This window comes from Phaethon aethereus (assembly GCF_964289735.1).
Source record: "Phaethon aethereus genome assembly, chromosome: 2".
Lineage (NCBI taxonomy): Eukaryota > Metazoa > Chordata > Aves > Phaethontiformes > Phaethontidae > Phaethon > Phaethon aethereus.
In genome coordinates this window covers 66977354-66996025 of record NC_138582.1, presented here as the reverse complement: position 1 = coordinate 66996025, position 18672 = coordinate 66977354, and the positions used below count along the sequence as shown (strand labels likewise).

Here is an 18672-nt window from a genome sequence, read left to right as displayed (position 1 = left end):
GGGGCACAGCCTGTGCGGTGTAGCCCCGAGTGCATAAACTTGTTAATCTCCAGCATGAGAGGCATCTCTCTCCTCTGCTTCGCTTTGCTTCCCAAACTGTGTTTATAACTCCAAAGGCTATAATTAATCTCTCTGGATTAAAGCAGTCCTTTGAGCCCAACACTACTAAATGGAACAAATTATTCTCCAAATAGCAGCAAAGTAAATATTTAAAAGAACACCATTAAGCACTTTTGTATCTTTTTTCTATATTTTATTTTTGTTGTTCACCATGCTTTGTTTATAATATCCTTTTAGAAATGTGAGATTAACCATTCTTTCCTTACTAGCCTTGTGCTTGTTTGTTTTCTGTTTGGTGAACAATAACATCTTCCTCTCATTTTGATTCCTTTTGTTGTGAAGAACATAGTTATCTGTAGAGTTAAACTCATTTTCAAGACCATTGCAGATGAAGTAATCTGCACCATTGTGGAAGAGGGTGGATTTATTCAATTAGATGTGTTCTTTCAGGATTTTATATAAGGTTATGCTTTCTCCTGGCTACAGACCCTGCAGCAGCAAAGCAACAGTTTCCAGAATTGCATATTAATAGCTGCATGTTTTTCATAAAGTTTTGAAGCAATGTTGGATTTTTTTTTTTTTTTTTTGGTCATTAAGCTTCTTTTGTGAAAGTCGCATAGTTTTAGGACAACTGAAGTTGGGGACGACACTGCTTGGCAATGTAACTTTCAAAATGTAAGGCGTAGAGGGAAGAGAGCTCCAAAGGGTTGAAATTGTCAAAAATTAAACCCATCTGTTTGTCCTTAAACTTACAAGAACAGTCCTAAACTTGATTTTGCTGCAACCTGGATCAAATCCCCGATGGACAATTTGGGTGCACACTAGAACAGAAATGTAAATTAAACAAAGTACTCCAGCTTTTTGTATGCTTTCTTGCCCTTTCCATAAAGCGCCACTGCAAAAAGTCCTAGTGACAAACTGACTTAAATATTTTCACTATGATTACTTGCCCATTTAAAAGACTCAAAATTTGGCTTTCCATCTGCTGTTGGATTTTGTACACTTAAACAAAGCTCCTTTTGGGACTGTACATACTTTTTGTGAAAATCCATCAGGTGCCGCCTAAAACACCTCGGTACGGTTGGCACCAACATGCGGTGATAAAACTGCAGCTTTGTCTGGAGTTAAGTGGGACTGCCATGTTTTACTGGTGTAATGTACAGTGCCCTTACAGAAACTGCTGTGATGGAAAACCATCTCTCTGGAGATGGGTGTAAAACACCAAAACGCTTTTTCACATGATGTTCAAATAGGAAAGCTGTTCCTACGCTCTCTCTGTATTAAGCACTCTATTTCCAGCAAGAGGAGCCGCCTCATCTCTTGCCTGTCCCACTTCTTGGCTCAACTCAAGCTTTGAGCCCTTGTTGCAGGAGTGGAAGGTGAGAGTTAAAGTCACAGAGCAGATTCTCTCACAGGACTTAAGGTGACTGGCTTAACTGATGTCACTAGCCAGCACCTGGAAACTCATTTCTTTGGGTGCGAAATTGCTCCTTATCTTCTTTAACTGTAAAGAAGCAGCGAACTGATGGGCTTAAATAAAAGCACATCTTGGAAAAGGGATGTGTTTGCATTGGTGGGCCGGGAGGGTTTCTGCTGCATTTTATATTTGCTAATGTCACAGCTAAAGAGCTAATCAAGTATTTAATTGGCTAATCAGAAAATGATTCAGAAGAAAGTTGGTTTTTAGGTTTGGTGGTGGTTTTTTGTTTGTTTGGTTTTTTTTTTTAAAGGAGTTTTCATAGGTCAATATTCAGGACTCAAGTTTCTCAATTTTCTCTTCGGTATGCAGATTTACTGATACTGCCCTTATATTGTTTTCTAAGGGACTGGAGTCGTTCCTGTCCAGCAGGCTGTAGGGTTAGTTTTCCTCTTCTGCAGATTGCCGCTTTAACTCCAGCGGCTTTCTTTCCCTCCCCTACAACAGAAACTTAAGGTGTACAGAATATAGGCCAAATTTGCCCTCATGTACGCTCCAGCTAAAATCAGGTGTTCTGGTATGGCCTTGAAGCACATTTTGTCCTAGAAGGGCTGCGGTTTGCTATCCTCTGCTGCAGATTTGTATTTATTCTTGCTGGTGAAGCTTTTCCATCAAGAGCCGTGCTTCCAGCCCCACGGACAGCATCCCTCCCCAGTGGAGGCGGGCAAGCAGTGCGCTCTGTTCCTGTTCCTGACGTGCCTTCTACGGTACTATTTTTACTCAGGCTGTGGTCAGGAAAATCTTGTGCTACTCAAAAGGTTATACAATATCTGTATTTTTTTTTTTTTTACTTTCATATCTTTACAGCACCACCACCCCACCACCCCTTGACACATTACTATGTCACCCTGGGCCAGAAAAGGGCCTTGAGACTGCCAGGTATTGAATGTTGTGGCCTTGACTCAGCTGAAAGTACTTCTTTGTGTGTTTAATTCTTAATAATCTGAGCAGTCCTGTAGACACACAGTATCTTGCAGCACCTTAAGTTGGCAGTGCACCTCCGTGGTCGCTTAGGGCCAACAGATGTTGGGGCTGAGGGTGGCTGGGCTGGAAAGTACTGACAGGGTTTATTGGGAGAAGAGCAAGAATTGCACCTTGCATGTGAAATAGGATTGAGAGCCTCCAGGGTAGGCACTTTGCTCGTAACACATTGGTAATTTGTCTCTGCTGTGTATGTAGAATAACCTAATGATTTCTCAGGCACCAGGGTAGTGTTTGCGAACCCATCTTATCAGCTGCCAGGGGGTAAGCTAGCTGGTTACAAAATTGCTTTCCATCTTGTTGGAAGGAGGGTAAAAATCAGTTTTCTAGAGTCACACAGGCGATGTACCGCATGAGACCCGTCATACAAAGATATATGTGTGATGTATATATGCTTCATGTGACAGCCATGTGGGAAAAGGTGGCTCAGAGCACATTCGCTCTGTTAAGAGCCGCCTCTCAATATTTTCGATGTCTTTGTTTTTATTTGGCATTCAAGCCACTAGCAAACTGTACTTGAATTTCCACTGAGTTGCATCCAAAGCTGTTTGAATCACCTGTGAATTGTTGCTCAGCTCTTCCTCAACTCGAGGCTTTTTTTTTTCTTAATTTTAGTTTTTAACTAAAAAAAACACCACAGCTCTAACTGAGAGAGTAGTGGGGGATTACTCATGCATTGATAAAAGTGAAAGGGAAAATACTGTGTTTGTTAAATCTTTCAACTTCTCAACTAAAATGCGGTTTTAGGTATGCCAAAGAAGTAATTCAGCCTGTGTGCATTTGGTGGTTAGTATTTTTAAGGCTCAACGTGGGCCCCTCATTGTCATGGTGTATTTAGCAGTGAGGGTGTTACAGTTTGTTACGTTAGGCATTATGAACTATTTCAGTCCTGAAATGAAGAAGGAAATACAGTTTTTGAGACTGTGACTGCTGCTGGCAGGTGGGAGGGTGAAGAAAAGAGGTGAAAATGGTTTAAATACCGCTTGGCGCTCGGCAAACGCATAGTAAGAGCGTAGGCCTGTGATACTCCGGTCAGTAAGGGAGCACCATAGAAGTACTTCCTTTTGCATGGAAGTGCCAGACTGGGCAGGCAGTAAACGTTAAAAGCAATATAAGGCGGGGGGGGAGAAAAAGGAGTGTTACATAGGAATAAAAGAGAGAAATGCTGCTTCTAGCCTGACTTTGTCAGGGAAGGATGGCAGTGACAGGCCACGGTGTTGCACCTCAGAGGGAATGCTGCTTCTGGTGAAAACCATCTCCTCCATTTTGTATCCTTTCTCTCCTGCCTCTTCTCTCCCTTTTCTTTCTCTTTTTTTTTTCCTTCTGTCAGACTCCTCCAGATTTTTGAAATGCTTTAAGGAGAGACTGATTCACTCTTGCTTGACACATGCTGTTTTTATTACGCTGGCTAATGCAGGAAGGGGCTGATGGCGAGTGAGAGCTGTTGCGCTAGGCCCTGTGTGAACGCAGCTTTAGGCTCGAGGAGCTCGTAGTCTGAACAGATGAGGTGGACACAAGTTGCTAGGCTGCACAGAAGTAGGGAAAAAAAAAAACCCAACAGAACAATACAAAACAGTGGTGGCGTGGCTGCATTTGGTTTGTGTCAGGAACTATCAGTGGTATGGTGGGACTTGCTCAGGCGAAGATGAACTCCATGAAGGGGTGAGACTCCATGGGAGTAGGGTGCAGGGAGGAGAGAAAGGGGAGCGGGGAAAGGAGGAGAGGAGCAGGACCTTGGTGAAGGGCGCTGTGTCGTGCAATGAGGTTTCGAAGGGGAGGGGGGAGGCTGAAAAGAGGTGTGGGGTGGTGTTGGGGTTCAAACCCTCCAAGGCAGTGCCAGGGTGCTGGGTGCCTTGCGCTGAATCTGTGAGGGCTTGTGATGCCCTGTGCCCGGAGGTGGGTAACCCAAAGAGGATTTCCATGTGAAAACCAGAAGGTCTGGAGCAGTCACATGAATGGGAGGCAGCTGCAGGAGCTCGCCTTGTCCACACCTGCCACTGGACCCACCGGCTTGTTGTTACTGATCTGCTAAAAAGTCTGAAAACACAGCTCTTTCCTTGGTTTTAGCTTAAGCAAAAAAAAAAAAAAAAAAAAAAAAAAAAAAAAAAAAAAAATTAAGAGGAGCAATGCCTGGGTTTGGAGGTTTGGAGCTATTTGTTTTTGTTACATTTTAAAAACTCTTGGAAATCCATGGCCAGGCACTGATTTAGTATCTTTTATTAGTAAATTGAAAGAGAAGAGACAGCTGCCTGTGAATTGCTTACAGGTTATACAAACTGGGGGATGTAACACATACCATTTATCCCAGGCATGTTATAAGAAAATCCTATGTGTAAATTGGAGTGCTTGCACAGAAAAATAATGATGTCAGTAAGTTCTGTGAAAGAAGAAGAGACATTCATGAAGCATAAATTTCGACTTTTTTTTGCTCAGATATAAAATATAACAAATCCAAGATGTGGAACTTTAGCGAAAAGTACCTAATTTCATCAGGCTTTTGATTTAAAATAAAAGTAAAAATTGTCCAGAGTTGCTTTAATTTTGCAGTAAAATGGCAAGGCTGTAATTTGGGGGAGGAAAGGAACAATAAGAACAGAACAGCTAAGCAAGTGAAAACAGAAGAAAAAAAAGTATAGTAACTCCAAAGAAGAGAGATAGTCCTAGTAAATGTTTTCTGTTTCCAAAGTGGATGTGTGAAACACAGCTGCCAATATCCAGTACCAGGACTTCATTGTTCTGCTTATATGAAAAAGTGTTCCTCTGTGTGCAAGGGAAGTCCTCTCCACTATTTAAAAATCAAACATTTTTGCTGTATATCTTAATCAAATAATTACAGTTCAGATACTTCTTATGCCAGACTCTCAGTTACTGTAAATCCCACAGTATAATTCCACTGAAGGAAGTGCTGTTTCGACATTTTATACCAAATAAAGATATTGTTCTGTATGTACAATCTTAAGTATGTTGAAGTTATTTAGCATATTTATTTTGCAGAATAAGCATATAACAAATTGGGGAATGTCTCAGTGCTGGACAATTGGTAACTGCTGCCCCAGGCTTCCAAGAAGTGAGGTAGTTTCAAGGAAGAACAGTGTCTTGGTGGCTTCTGTTAGATCCCTACCACAAAGATGAAAATGATACACTGTGATTACACACTTCACCAGTTAATTTTGGCATTGCTAAGGAGTGATTGTTGGAATATAAAACCCCTTCAACTTCTCAACTCCAACTAATTGTTTTGGTTGCTAACGCCAGTGGGATTAATGCCAGGACTTTCAAATACAGCAAGTTGCTGATGCAGATCATAGGGGAAGTTGGGCAGAGGCAAGGACCCTGTGCTTGCATAAGTAAGATCCATTAGGCATTGTTTGGGACTTTGCAAAGTTCGAACTGTTCCTTAAAGCAAATGGGGTGGATCAGGACTAGATCAGTTACCTAGTTTGAACATGCCTAGTAATACTGGTTGGAAATTTCGCTTTTATATCTACCTTGCTGTAATGCATGTAGTCCAATCCTAGTGCATGTAGCAAAGCCACAAGCAGTGTGGTATTTTCTCATGATCTGAAGTGTCTCTGCAAAGCACTGCAAGTTGGAGCATCATTTCTGACCGTTACAGGCCTTTATTAATCTCCACAGCAGCACTTTGTTACCTCTTCGCTCCCCTTTGGGCTCTTGTACGCTCCTTGGGACTGCAGAGAATATCTCCTATGCGTGACTATATTCCTGTTGTGCTGCCATCAGCAATAGCTTTTTGCTTTCATTTATCTGTAACTGTGGTTGATATGAATCGGAAGAAGAACTGAGGGAACAAAATAGAAATTATGCTGATCATCACAAGGAAATAGATAACAAGAAAAATTCTGGCAGCCAGAATCACTGAAGTGTGTAGGGAGGGGAGAGGGAGAGAGAAGAGCCATAGGACATCTAGAGGTGTGATTAAACCCTCCCTTTACATGTGTACCTCAGACACGTGAAGTTGGTTGGCCCTTCTTTAATTTTAGGCTGGCAGTGGGAGGCTGTGCTTTCAAGAAGGTCATGCAAAAAGTGTTTGACTGGAACAGGGCAGCAATGCTTTGGGACAATGCAATCTGTACCCTTTAATGCTATACATTACCCTGACACCATACCAACTAAGGAATGTTTAACAATTGCCCTGTAGGCATCTTGGGTAATTTCCACTGTGTTCCTGATTAACATGCTCTGCATTAACCAGGTCCTGTTTCACTCAGTCTCATGTAATGTGGGTGGCCAGCAAGAGTGTTAAACAGTAATTCAAGTTCCTCTCGCAACAGGGCAGGGTGATGAGGAACAGATAATGCACAGTCAGCTCAAGTCAGAACTAAGACTTGCTGGCTGAACTTGAGATACTTCAGTAGACGAATGACTTCTCGTGACAGAGATTGCCTTTGTCGTTGCTCGGAGAGAACTTCTTTTACAGCATTTTGAAGTTACTGATCCAGCTGCTGCACTGCTTTTATTCCTTGCAAACATTTCAGTGGAGGTCTTGCTTAAGTACTGAAGAATTTTGGGTGGGATATTTTGATACAGCATGTCAGAGATACTTCTGCATTTAGCGTTAGTTGTTAGTGTTCCTTTTTTGCAGGTTACCATATACAATAACAAGAGACACAATTAGACAGAAGTATTGTTTAGACAGTTTATTATAGCTGTAGGTCTGTGATATGAGCGTCCAAAGCATAGCTCAGCTTGGAAGAAAATTTGTACCAAGGTGCTAAGGGTGAGATAGGTTTACCCAGCCTTATTTTACCTGTTAGAAAGCAAGGAAGTGAATGTGGTTTCTTAAAGGTAGGTGATAGTAGGATAAACTTTGCCCTGAAGCTTATGTAAGATGCCCAAAGCAAGATTAGTTGTTCATACTACTTTTGCAGCTTTTGGAAGCATTGTCACAAGGGCTGCTTCCAAGGATTGCTTGTGTCTATGTTTAGTCCTCCCTGAATTACCAATCTCCATTCCATGCTTAACAAACACTAGCATTTAAAAAGAGTATTTTCAAGGGTGTGGAAAGCTGTTAAGCTGTCTTGGTTTCAGTTTGTGCATTCAGAAATACCCCTCTATGTTTAAGTCAGTTGGACTGGGGTTCCCGTTTTCATAGTAGGCTTTTAACTCTTCTTCAGCAAGTGTTATAAACATCTGCATATAGGGATGTGCAGTTGGGAATCCAGCTGCGCAGTAACTCAGCTTTCTCAAAACGCTCACTTCTTGATACTTACCCTGGCCTTGCTGCCTTGTAAAAGCCAGTTTAGCAATTCTGGTATTTCTTAGTACTGGATGTTTCTATTACATCAAACTATAGCATGTGAAATACTGCTTTGTGACATTTATAGTCATAAGATCACATTGTGTAGTGCTTTTTTTTCCTATCAGTTTCTGATTAGTGAGCAAGGACTCCCTACCCCCCACCTAGTAAAACAAGATTCAGGCAATGAAAATTGCAATGGTAGTGTTTTTAATCTCATTTCCAAATACATCGGTAGTGCTGCAGCTGTGTTTAGTGGCATTCTACTGATCTGTAAATGACTGCTAACCAGGGACTTGTGTAGATGTCTTTGATGTTAAATCTTTTTGTTGCTCTTAACATTATGGTTCACAGTTTGCCCTTCATCCATCTTAAACCAAAAGTCAGGTTTTCTTTGTTAATGTGCTAAGTTTGGCAGTAGCTGCTCTCAGTGGATATGGTGGGCTAAATTCTGTGGGAGCTGAAACCTGGTGGAGTCCCAGGGCTGCACAGGGTATAAAGTAACGTGCGGTTTGGCCTTAGTGTTGGTAGAGAATTTGTTTTCTGCAGGTGCATTTTACAAAAACAAGTTTTACTAGGTCACTTGACTTCACTTTATTACTTTTTTAACCCAATAGTCTCATTCAAGCACAGGATTACTTTAACTTGAATGGACTTGACTGTGGTACCAGTCATACCAGTAAAAGTCAAGAGCAACTTAACTGCAGTCAAGGGAACCCTTTACAGTGGGAGCATCAATAACTTTTATTTTTTAAATTCTCATTTTTCTCTTGATTGCCTACAAGGAATCCTGGATCCAGCAAACCTGGATTTTTAGGGACCTGAAAAGCATATAGTGAATTTTGAGGAAACTGGAAGAAAAGTTCTGAGTTACTCATTATAATTTTAAATGCCCTAGTCCTTGAATGAGACTTTTGGATCCTCGTTGCACTTGGTGTGTGACTGCTATTGTGCCATACTTTGTGACTGATATCTAGACATTATTTTAAATTCCTGGAATGGATTTTTAAATGTGTAGGGAACTGACTTTCATGGTGAATTTGTTTTCCTTGTTTATAGACAGCATGGGTTTGAACTGGCAAATTGCTGAATGCTTTGGCCCTGATCCAGCAAAACTCCTAACTGCTGGCTTGATTTTTAAGCAATGGGCAGTCAGGTTGGAATCATTGTTAACTGCTTTGTTGAACCACTTGGCACCTAATGGCTTGAGGTTAGAGAAGAATAGAGGAATCTTTCTTTTCTGTTATCAATGCCAGTGTAAGTTGCATATGCTGAAATGTACTGTAGCATACAAACTTTACATGGGATAAGACATAGGGGAGGAGCAAGTCTCGGAATTGTCTTTTGTCAATCTCTGTTAATGGATTCAGTTACACTCTAGTGATGCTAAGAGCAAAAATCCAACACTTTGTCCTTTTAAAGTACAGAATTGCTATTGAAAGTGTCCATGTGAAAGACAAAAGTACTGTCTCAATTGATGGTTATTGTAACTTGGATATGGGTGCTTACTCTTAACATGGATTTAGAACATGAGATAGTCTTCCTCGTAGAGGACTATGGGGGAAGATTTGCCCTCCTACTTTTTAGAACTTGATTTTCCAGGCTGGTAATCTCAAACCTCAGATATTACTTCATTATCTCCGTTACTTCAAATAATGGAAAAATAAATAGTCATTAAAATTATTTTTGTGAGATATCACAGCTGTAATTTTAGTCTTGTTTGAGAGCCATAAGTTAGCGGTAGTTACTCCAAGTCAGATCTTTTTTTTTTTCTTTTTTTTTTTTTTCCTGAAAGGATACAAAATCACTGATTTATTTTATTTATTTTCTTAAAACAAAATTTGTGTTTAGTTTGTAATATAAGACACTCCTAAACCTTGTGTTTCTTTGAGATAACAGATTCATTGGGCAGTTGAAGGCATCAGCTACACCTAACAGTGCTTCAGAGGTGTGTGTTATCTCAGGGTAGCATATGTCTTGTGATGTCTTACTGCTTAAATAACATTTGAGGCAAGCTGCTGTCAGCAAAAACTAAATATTTGGGAGGGGGGGAAAAGCACAACCACAAGGGAAATATATGGGTACTTTCAGAAATGTGAACCTCAGGTCTAAAAGGCTTTCCCTCCCCTTGAAACATTTTCTGTGTATTTTAACAGTAGTGGTTGCACGCCAGCATCATGATCATGAAAGACTGAGTGCAATGAATCAAGATGATAACGGGATGTAAAAGACTTCATCTCTTCCCATTCCCACTGTACCCCAGGGTAGTGGAGCAGATGCTGCATGTGGGCTTTGCCTTCTGCATGTTTTGCTAGGTGTATAGCAGCAGTGAACCAAAGGTGTGTTCAGTTTTCTGTGATTTAGCTTTCGTTCAGTAGGTAGTAAAACCTTTTTTACTAGATAACGAAGCAAATAGATCCTTCTCTTCCTTTAAAAGAGAATTCAGGAAGTACAGCTTACACTGCACATGGAACACGTTAATCCTAAACCCCCTTATAATACTTTGCAGAAGTTTCTTGTCTTTATACATGCCTGTATCCACACGCAGAGCAATTTCCCAGAAACATCTTAACCTTAAGTACTGTTGAGGCCTGGAGAAGCCTTAAAAAAATAGTCAAACACAGAATGGCAAGTAAAGTCGTAACAGGAAAAAATTAATCTTTACGTGGATTGTTCTGGGTCAACAAAATGGGTGCATGTGAGGACCACTTACTTGTTACTGTAGTGCTAAATATGTTTGACAAGGAAGCCTCAATGCTGTTATTTGTGTGTCAATATGGAGTGCTGTTTTTTTCATTAGTTTATACACACAGACATGACATATTAGTATAATTCAAACTTAATCACTTTATTTTGCCAGTGAAGTTGTTAGGGTTTTTTATCTCTGGTGTTATCAGCATGCAAGTGCCTAATATTAAGGCTCGTAATGGAAATGAGGTCATTAATGCATAATGAAATTTTTATGTGCTGGTAAATATTCTGCTAGACTGACCTTTCTTGGTCAATTATATTAGAGCAAGAATTACTATTTTTTAAAAATCTCTTAGGATATATTCAGTAAGTTGAAATACTGAGTTCACTCAAGCAAGGCAGCATGGAAAGTACTCTTCATACTGTATTTACTCAAATTCCAGTTTTGCAACTTTCTTGGAGGCCTTCAGAAGCCAAAAGGAAAGAAACATGATACCTAGGGAGGTGAAGGCTGGAATAGGCCAAAAACATAAGGTAATTAAAAACTCCATCAAGCTGAAAAAAGAGTTGAGAAAGGCAAGGCGAAAATTCAGAAGGTGTGTGAGTGTATGTAACAAGTATATATTAGTGTATATATAAATGGGAAAGGGCTGATGCTATTAGAGGTGCATCCAAATGATGTAAACAACTACTTCTGGAAGCTCATTGACACTTCCAAGCAGACCTCTGATGCTGAGAGCCCTCCAGAGATCCCTGTTGTAGTGGGGAACGGAGGGCATGAGGATCTGAATTTAGCATGAGACCAAGTGCCATTTCCTGACGTATCGCTGTGGGCGAGCCAGGCACTCAGGCTGGCGCTGCCGAGAGCTGGGTGCTGTGGGGTGGTGGACAGGACCTGGCTGCGGCCTTTTCCCTTTGATCCAGCTCGTTGCGATGTTCACACGGTTGTGAACCAAACGAGGTGGTAGAAGAGTTTGTCTTGAAGGAGTTGGTCTGGATTCAGGCTCTCGTCAACTGCAAACCCTAGGTGCTTTATGTAGAGATGGTAGCAAATGGGAGCCTTAGGAGTGACCTTGGAAAAAAGCCGAATCAATGGCATGAGGAAGTAAGCTGGAGGTAAGCGTGTTACGTTTGCATAAGCGGTGTCATGGCATTAGCTTACTAACGGGACATGGGCCACGAGAACGGCCGAGGCCGGGAGCAGCACATGCCAGGGAGGCTGGCACACTGCGGGCCATCAGCCTGCACAGGCACAGCTGGTGCTTGAAAAATGAGCGTGGTTTAAAGGAAGGAAATGAGTGACCGCGGAGTGCGCGTAGAGAGAAAGTGGAGCGCCGAGGAAGGAGGTGCTGAAGCTGGGTGCCATCCTGTTCTCGTTAGGGTGTGGGCGTGCATCGGGGCAGGAGCTTACACTGTGCCCCTGCCACAGCCCTGCGTGAGCAGTCCCAGCGCTCGAAGCCGTGCACGGCGGCAGAGCAGATGGAAGAAAAACAGGTAAAAGTTTCTTTCAAGTCCTGAGAACAGCAGAAACTGAAAAGGGAAGGAGAAGTGATAACAGTGAAGCATACAAATGAGGGACTCCATTTTGATACGTTGTGTGTCTTAGTGTTTCACCTGGTGAATCACAAGGATGATTATATTCCTTTGTATCTTTGTGCGTGAGTGTTGGGAGATAGTGGTTACGTCTGGAGAAATACTCTGGAAGAAGACGTTTGCAATTCTTCTACATCTGGTTCACTTTCCTGGTGTGCAGGGAAATGGAATAAATATATTTTTATCAAAAATGTCATTGAATGGGAAGATTCAGAATGATAAAGTGCTGGACTTTGAAAACATGGCTGTTAAAACTGGTGTGGCTGAACCTCTTGGCTTAAACAGCATGTCATTTCAAAGGCACTAAAGCCAGATACATAACTTGCCCCAGATGTTTAGATTCAGTGGAGCAATCACACATGGTGTTTTGAACAAAGTTGCCTATACCCTAGTAATGGATATTTAATGAATAATACTGTAATTCCGGACACCTTTCTTTGCCAATATTTTCACACAAATAAATTGGCACTGATGGCAAGCACTGTGTTTGTCAAACCAGCTTCAAAATTGTAATGTGTTGTTTTCTTGTTACAGACGCTTGAAAGTATTTGCTATATTTCTTTCCTTTAATGAAATTAACAGCTTGTTGGGAGCTAAGGTTGCATGTTGGTACCATAATCAGTTTTGTTTATACAGAATATTTTATTTTCTGCCTTTCTTTCATTTCGGGGGCATTTATATAGTAACAGAACTTCCATTAACTCCTGCTGTTTATTCTTTACCCTTAAGCTATAGCCCTTTATTGAGGCATCACAGCATTGACCCTGGAACCAATTACTGTGCATAACAAGCAGAGGATGATGAGGCTTATTCTGTAGCTGTTGTTTTCCAGTAGTCTTGGTATATGTAAGTCTGTCATAGTACATGGAGCAGTGGGATAAATCTGCTTAAGAACTTTGTAACACTACCTGGCCAAAACCGACAAACCAAAAGCAATATGGAAGAAAAAAGGCTCCTTTGCAGATCTCGCTCTTGTTTTACAGCCCTGAGAGCGCAGCTGGGAAGGCTGCAGCACTCCTCCTGCATTCAGAGAGTCGGGATGTTCTCCATTAGTTTTGATGTCTGTCTCTTCCCTGGAAGTGAGTGCGTGTGCAAATGTCATACAGATGTTGTATGAAAGCTTAATTACGCCTCTGTCTGCTTTAAGCTGTGGTGCTGTTCTGTTTTGACCCCCACCCCCCACCCCAAAAGGCTTTTCCTGAGAAGAGAAGGGAGACCATTTTCCCATTCTTCCTTTACTCAGGGGTTAATTATATTCTGCACTGTGACTGTACCTCAGCAGAAGCTGAATGGAAAAACAAGACTCTTTTGACAAAAAGGCGGAAGTTTTTCGGCTAGCTTAGACTTTCTGTTCTTTTTTAGGCATTAGAAGTCCTTACCAATTCCAGCCAAAAGAAGTCGTGCCACCCTGAGGTTACGTTTTTATCCACGCACTTTACTTCTGAGAAAACTTCTCTCTGCTATTTCCTTATGTTTGGTTGCTGGTCGTTGACAAGCTTGGTTAAATTGTCACAGGTACAACTGTAAGCAGCTAGCAGGAACTGAAGAAACATGGGTAATCCCACTTAGGAAGTCCCCTAGAAGCTTGCTGCTCACTTGAAGTGTAAGACCAGAAATATAGTTGGCGGCAGTTAGAAAAAAAGGAAGAAGAAAAATCTCAGCTCATGAGTCAAAATTAAAGGAATATTTTCTGCTTTAATTTCTTTTCATCACTTGATTACGCTCTTAAAACTAATACCGTACTCTGGTTCTAGGATGACAGATATGCAGTCATATTGGATAAACAGGTTTATTTTTATTTTGCTGCATTCATTTCTGTGTATGCTTTTGTGATGGTTGACCTTTCATGCTTTCACAATCACCACTATAATCTTTTCCCCCTTTATTTTTAAACACCCCCTGCAATACAATAAAATGAAACAAGCCGCTCTTTCAAGATATCTCAGACCTGACTTGTTTGTATTTTCAGATGAGAAATAACAAGAATAGTCTCATAATTTTTATGAACAAATACAATATGGATTTTTTTTTTGGTCACCTGAATCATAAGGTAATGAAATTGTCAAAATCAGCTTCTGAGCCAACATGGCTTGTAATTTACGTTTGTGGAAGCAGATTAATTGAGCAGATCTGAGAAAATTTTGGTCCGTGGGTTGTTGTTTTGTGTGTGTTTTTTGGTTTTGTTGTGTCCCACCCACCCCCCCCCACCCCCCCCCCCCCCCCCGAAGTGGAACTTCCTTTCTCTTTCTGGAAAAATTGTCAGCTTTTTTGGGGGGGGAGAGAGGGAGAAATATGTGACATGCCATTTAAAAGAAAAAATTAACAGCCCCTTCTTGTCCATCAGCTCTGTTGGTTAAAAATCCTGGGTTTATTTCTTGTTTCTTCTAAGGAAACAGCTTGCATTTTCACATGTATATATGATTTTTTCAATTAGAAAGAAGCCAAATGATAATGTCACAGAATCATTTTCAAGTGGAATGCTTGGCAAAATCCCCAAAGGAAAAGTAAAAGAAAACTTTAAACAGGGATCAAACCAGAATGTTAGGGAGTAGATAATGGTGTATCTGAGAACTATGAAAATGTTTATGACCAAAATCTTACCGCAGGATTTCCCACTGCATGTTACTATTTTCAGACATACAGCTGTGTTTGCATTGTACAGCAGCTTTAGATAATAAATTAAGGTTATGTGCCTGAAGGGCCAGGTAACAGGGCAGCTGACCATGTATGTGAACAGATCACCTGACGTGTGTATGCAATGTGTGCATATGCACAAATTTGTATAAATACTTGAGGAGCCGATTCAGAGGTTTGCTTGCAAACCTTTGCAAGCCCAGCTTGTGGGCCAGTATCATCCACTGCACTCAGTGTGGACACAGGTACATGGAAGTCAAGTGAGAATACAGCAGAGAGAAGGCCGGTCAGTTGGGAGCATAGTGTTTAAAGTTCAGGGAAGGCATTTTTAAATTTGATTTCAAGCCATAAATAAAAACAGTCCAGCAAATAGTTACTGCAAAATTAGAGGCATTGTGACTTTTTAAAATTACTGAACAGCTGGTATCATGACCCTGTATTCTTTGTTATTTATGGAAATGTGTTACTTGCCAGACTGTGAAAATGGCTGCCTGCTTGTACGTATATTATTTCTGAATCACTTGTAAGTCAGCAGCTGCATTTTCACTGAAAGCTTAATGAAAATACAAAAGATGGAAAAAACAACATCTCTTTATTAATACCTAGCTATGAAATTCTTTAAATGCTTTAAACATTCAAGTCGTTTGTGCAAAACAAAAAGGCTGGAAAAGCTTTCCCAAATATATGACTGTCATCAAAGCTGCTTTCCATATAAGGCTCATATTTCAGATCTAAGCCTAACTAAAAAAACCAGAAATATACGATCATCACATATTAATAAATGACTGCCTTCTGATTGTGCAGTAATTTTACTAGGCTTTCTTTAAAGTGCAATTAATTTTTCCCTACATTATGAAGTTAATTTGAGCTTTAGATCTTGCATTTTGCTCAGATGTTGTAAGGCGAAGCTAATCTTCATAATTGATGTACTAAATGTTGCTGTTTGTATTTGCCCATGCACATCAAGTATCGTACAGACCTTTTGACTTTGTCACTAGCTGAGGAATTACGTGAAAGCAACAGAGTTAAGTTAGTGATAAATTATTTGTGTGCCATCAAATCTGTGTCCCTCTCTTGTCTTCCCTTCTCCCCACCCTGCCACTCCACCAAGGGCTCAGCCAGTTCAGCTGTAAATTTCTTAGTGAAAACTGCTCAGTCTCTTGACTGAAAAAAAACCTGTCCTGTCACCAAAATGATGTTTCAAACCAGATTTATGCACGTGCCTGGAAGTCCGTGTCTGTAAGCCTCAGGAGTGGAATAGCTGAAAATCTACCCCATCAAAAGCAACCGCTGACTGTGCATGTGTAAGGTGTCTACAGCCTGACCACTACATGCAAGCTGCTGTGCAAGAGCTTGGTCTGGGAAAAAGATTTTAGAGTCAAGATTGGAATGGGACTGGGTTTTGCTGTTTAGAGCCGTTTTGTTCAGGCAGGATGTTAATTGGTTTCTGGTCAAAAAGTGCCACCACGGAGTTGATGGAGATGATGAATGGGAGGTTGTAAGAAGTCAAGTTACAAAACCAGTATTACTGATCTTGGAGTCCACAAGACCAAAGTATGCAGGTTCCAAAACTCAGTCAAAATAAACAAAATTTATCTCCTGGTAGGAAAAAGTGGAGGTTTGGACAAAACCTTCCTCAGGCCAGTTTCCTAACAGGCAGAGTTGGAGAGAGGATGGCTTTTGGCAAGGAACGTTTGAGTTTGCCAAAAAGACTGTAGCATTTTTTTGCTTCTGTCAGACATAAGCCTAAGAACTGTGCTGTCTACAGAGTATATACTACTACTTTGCCAAAGCCCAAACAGGTTTTTTGACAATCCTTACGCTTCTACTATACCCTGGTCTGCCTTATATGCAAAGAGAGCACCTTAAGGCTGCTGTCTAGACAGGGCCTTGTGTTTTGGCAAAGAGAGTTAAAAGCAGGCTCTGATGTCCCTAAATTTGCAGAGAAATCTTTCTTTTGATTACCTGCCTCTCATATTTAATGAAAAAAAATGTTACATTTATGTTGGGTCCTGGGGCGTGTGAAGATAAGGAAGGTGTTTCAGGTGTTGCTTGTCAAAGGATGTAACTATATTGTGGCTTTTTCAAATGCCACTGATGAGCTGCTGCTGTAAAGGAGTAAACAGTGCGTCTGCTGTTCTTAGACAATCCCATTCAATGTCTCAGGCTGTCAGTATAGTAAAGGATTATTCTGACATTATAAACCGTACAAAGGCAGCTCAGTGAGCTTGAACTTCTTAAATCTAAGATGAAATTATGATCTGGTTTGCACCCTGCAGTACGGACTTACAGAGTCCGAGATGGTGATTCTTCAGTTCAGTCATGGTGAACTGTAAATAAATTGCCGTATCTTACAAGGCAGTATTTAGTAGGACTGTTAGTAGTTAATGGATTCTTATTTGGTGTGTTAACCTTGCTCCAAATTTCAAAGCTATGCTGCCATTTTTACCATTGGAATCGATGCCATTGCAGAGTAAGTTATTTGGGTAATGGCTGTGTCAGGATTAATATAGTGTAGGTCTTAGTTCCTCAGGCATCTGGTGCGGTTTGTAAATATAGCTGTTCCTGGTTTATTATTGACTTGGTCCTTTTTACTAACTTAGTAAATGTAACTAGTCCTTATTATTTACTAACATCCTTACAGGATTAATACAGTGCAAGTGTTAGTTCCTCAGGTGTCCAGTGTAGTTTGTAAATATAGCTGTTCCTGGTTTGTTGTTTACTTATTTTAAAATTAACGTCAAAACTTTGGTCCATAAGGGTAAGGCTTTTTATTCTTTGATTGTAGGTCAAAGACACTTTATCAGGAAGATGCATACTAGATGCTCTATACAAAATATGTAAGGGAATGTGAGGCAAATAGAGGTAAATGCATTTCTCAGCCTTCAACTCAAACAACCAAGCTTTTAAGAGATTTAAGACTGAAACCTCAAGTTCAGATTTAGCTGGTGTATTTTATTCTTGACAGTAAATTGTGCAAAAGTAGGTAGATGTGAAATGCTGTTTTGCTGCTTCATGAAGAGTAGTGCCTTGGGGTCTCAGAAAAATTCAGTGTTTGTTTTCAGATAATCTTCATTCCCTCATCACTGCTTGCATCATTGAAAATAGTTCCCTATAGTGCCCCTCCATCCTTCATCTGCAGTGCTCTTTGCTGTTGGTGAACGGCAGGTTTAGAGTTTTGAATAATAGGCCGGGGCTCAAATGGATAACCTCTATCAATTAGTCATGATAGATCTCTGAGTAGCCAGTGTACAACACTGACAACATTCATACCTTTCTACTGTAATATGAACTGTAAACAATATAGTGATTGATAGACTACAGATGACCTTTGGTCATTTTTATTAATTCCTGTGGCTGAGTTCTGTAACCTGTTTTTCATTGCTTATGCCATGGAGCCATGGGGTTTTTAAAAACTCCAGCTGTCCAGAGCTGGGGGAGGCTCTGAATTTATTGCTTATTATCTATTTATAGTCTTTGGACCAGTTCTCCTTCCTTTGAGGTTTATAGGTTTTATCATCAGTGACTTCAGCAGGATCATAACAGGCTTCTTGTACATATTTAGGATAATATTAGATGAATGAAATAAAATGTGGTTGAGGGATTTTGTAATGTGGCTGATGGTGAGTAGCTGTGAGTATAGCCGTGGGGAGTTCTCCTCAACAAAAGCAGAGAAAAGAAGGGTTGCTTGTCCTTTGCTCATCAACTGTTCATGTTTGCCTGGTAAGTCAAATACGAGAGCTGAGGTGTTTTGCTACCTAACTGTATGCATAAGGGAGTTCCATTGTATAATCGTACATTCCATATACTGTGCTGTGCAGAGCCTCAGATCCAAATTTAGCATTACAGACTAAGCTTAAGTTTTAAGAGCATTTAAATTGATTTACTCGGTGTCCTACTGGAGAAGTGTTTTCTAAAGTCCAAAATGAGAAAGGCTGTTTAATTTTGCATTTGTTTTGCTTATGGAGTACATTGCTTA

General features: G+C 40.6%; 1 protein-coding gene across 1 annotated transcript in view; it reads left to right on the top strand.

Moving 5' to 3' along the window:
- The window catches only part of ZNF516 (zinc finger protein 516), a gene marked incomplete at both ends in the record, with an annotated part of 87860 nt that overhangs the window by 2275 nt on the left and 66913 nt on the right, over nt 1-18672 (top strand). The window lies entirely within an intron of this gene.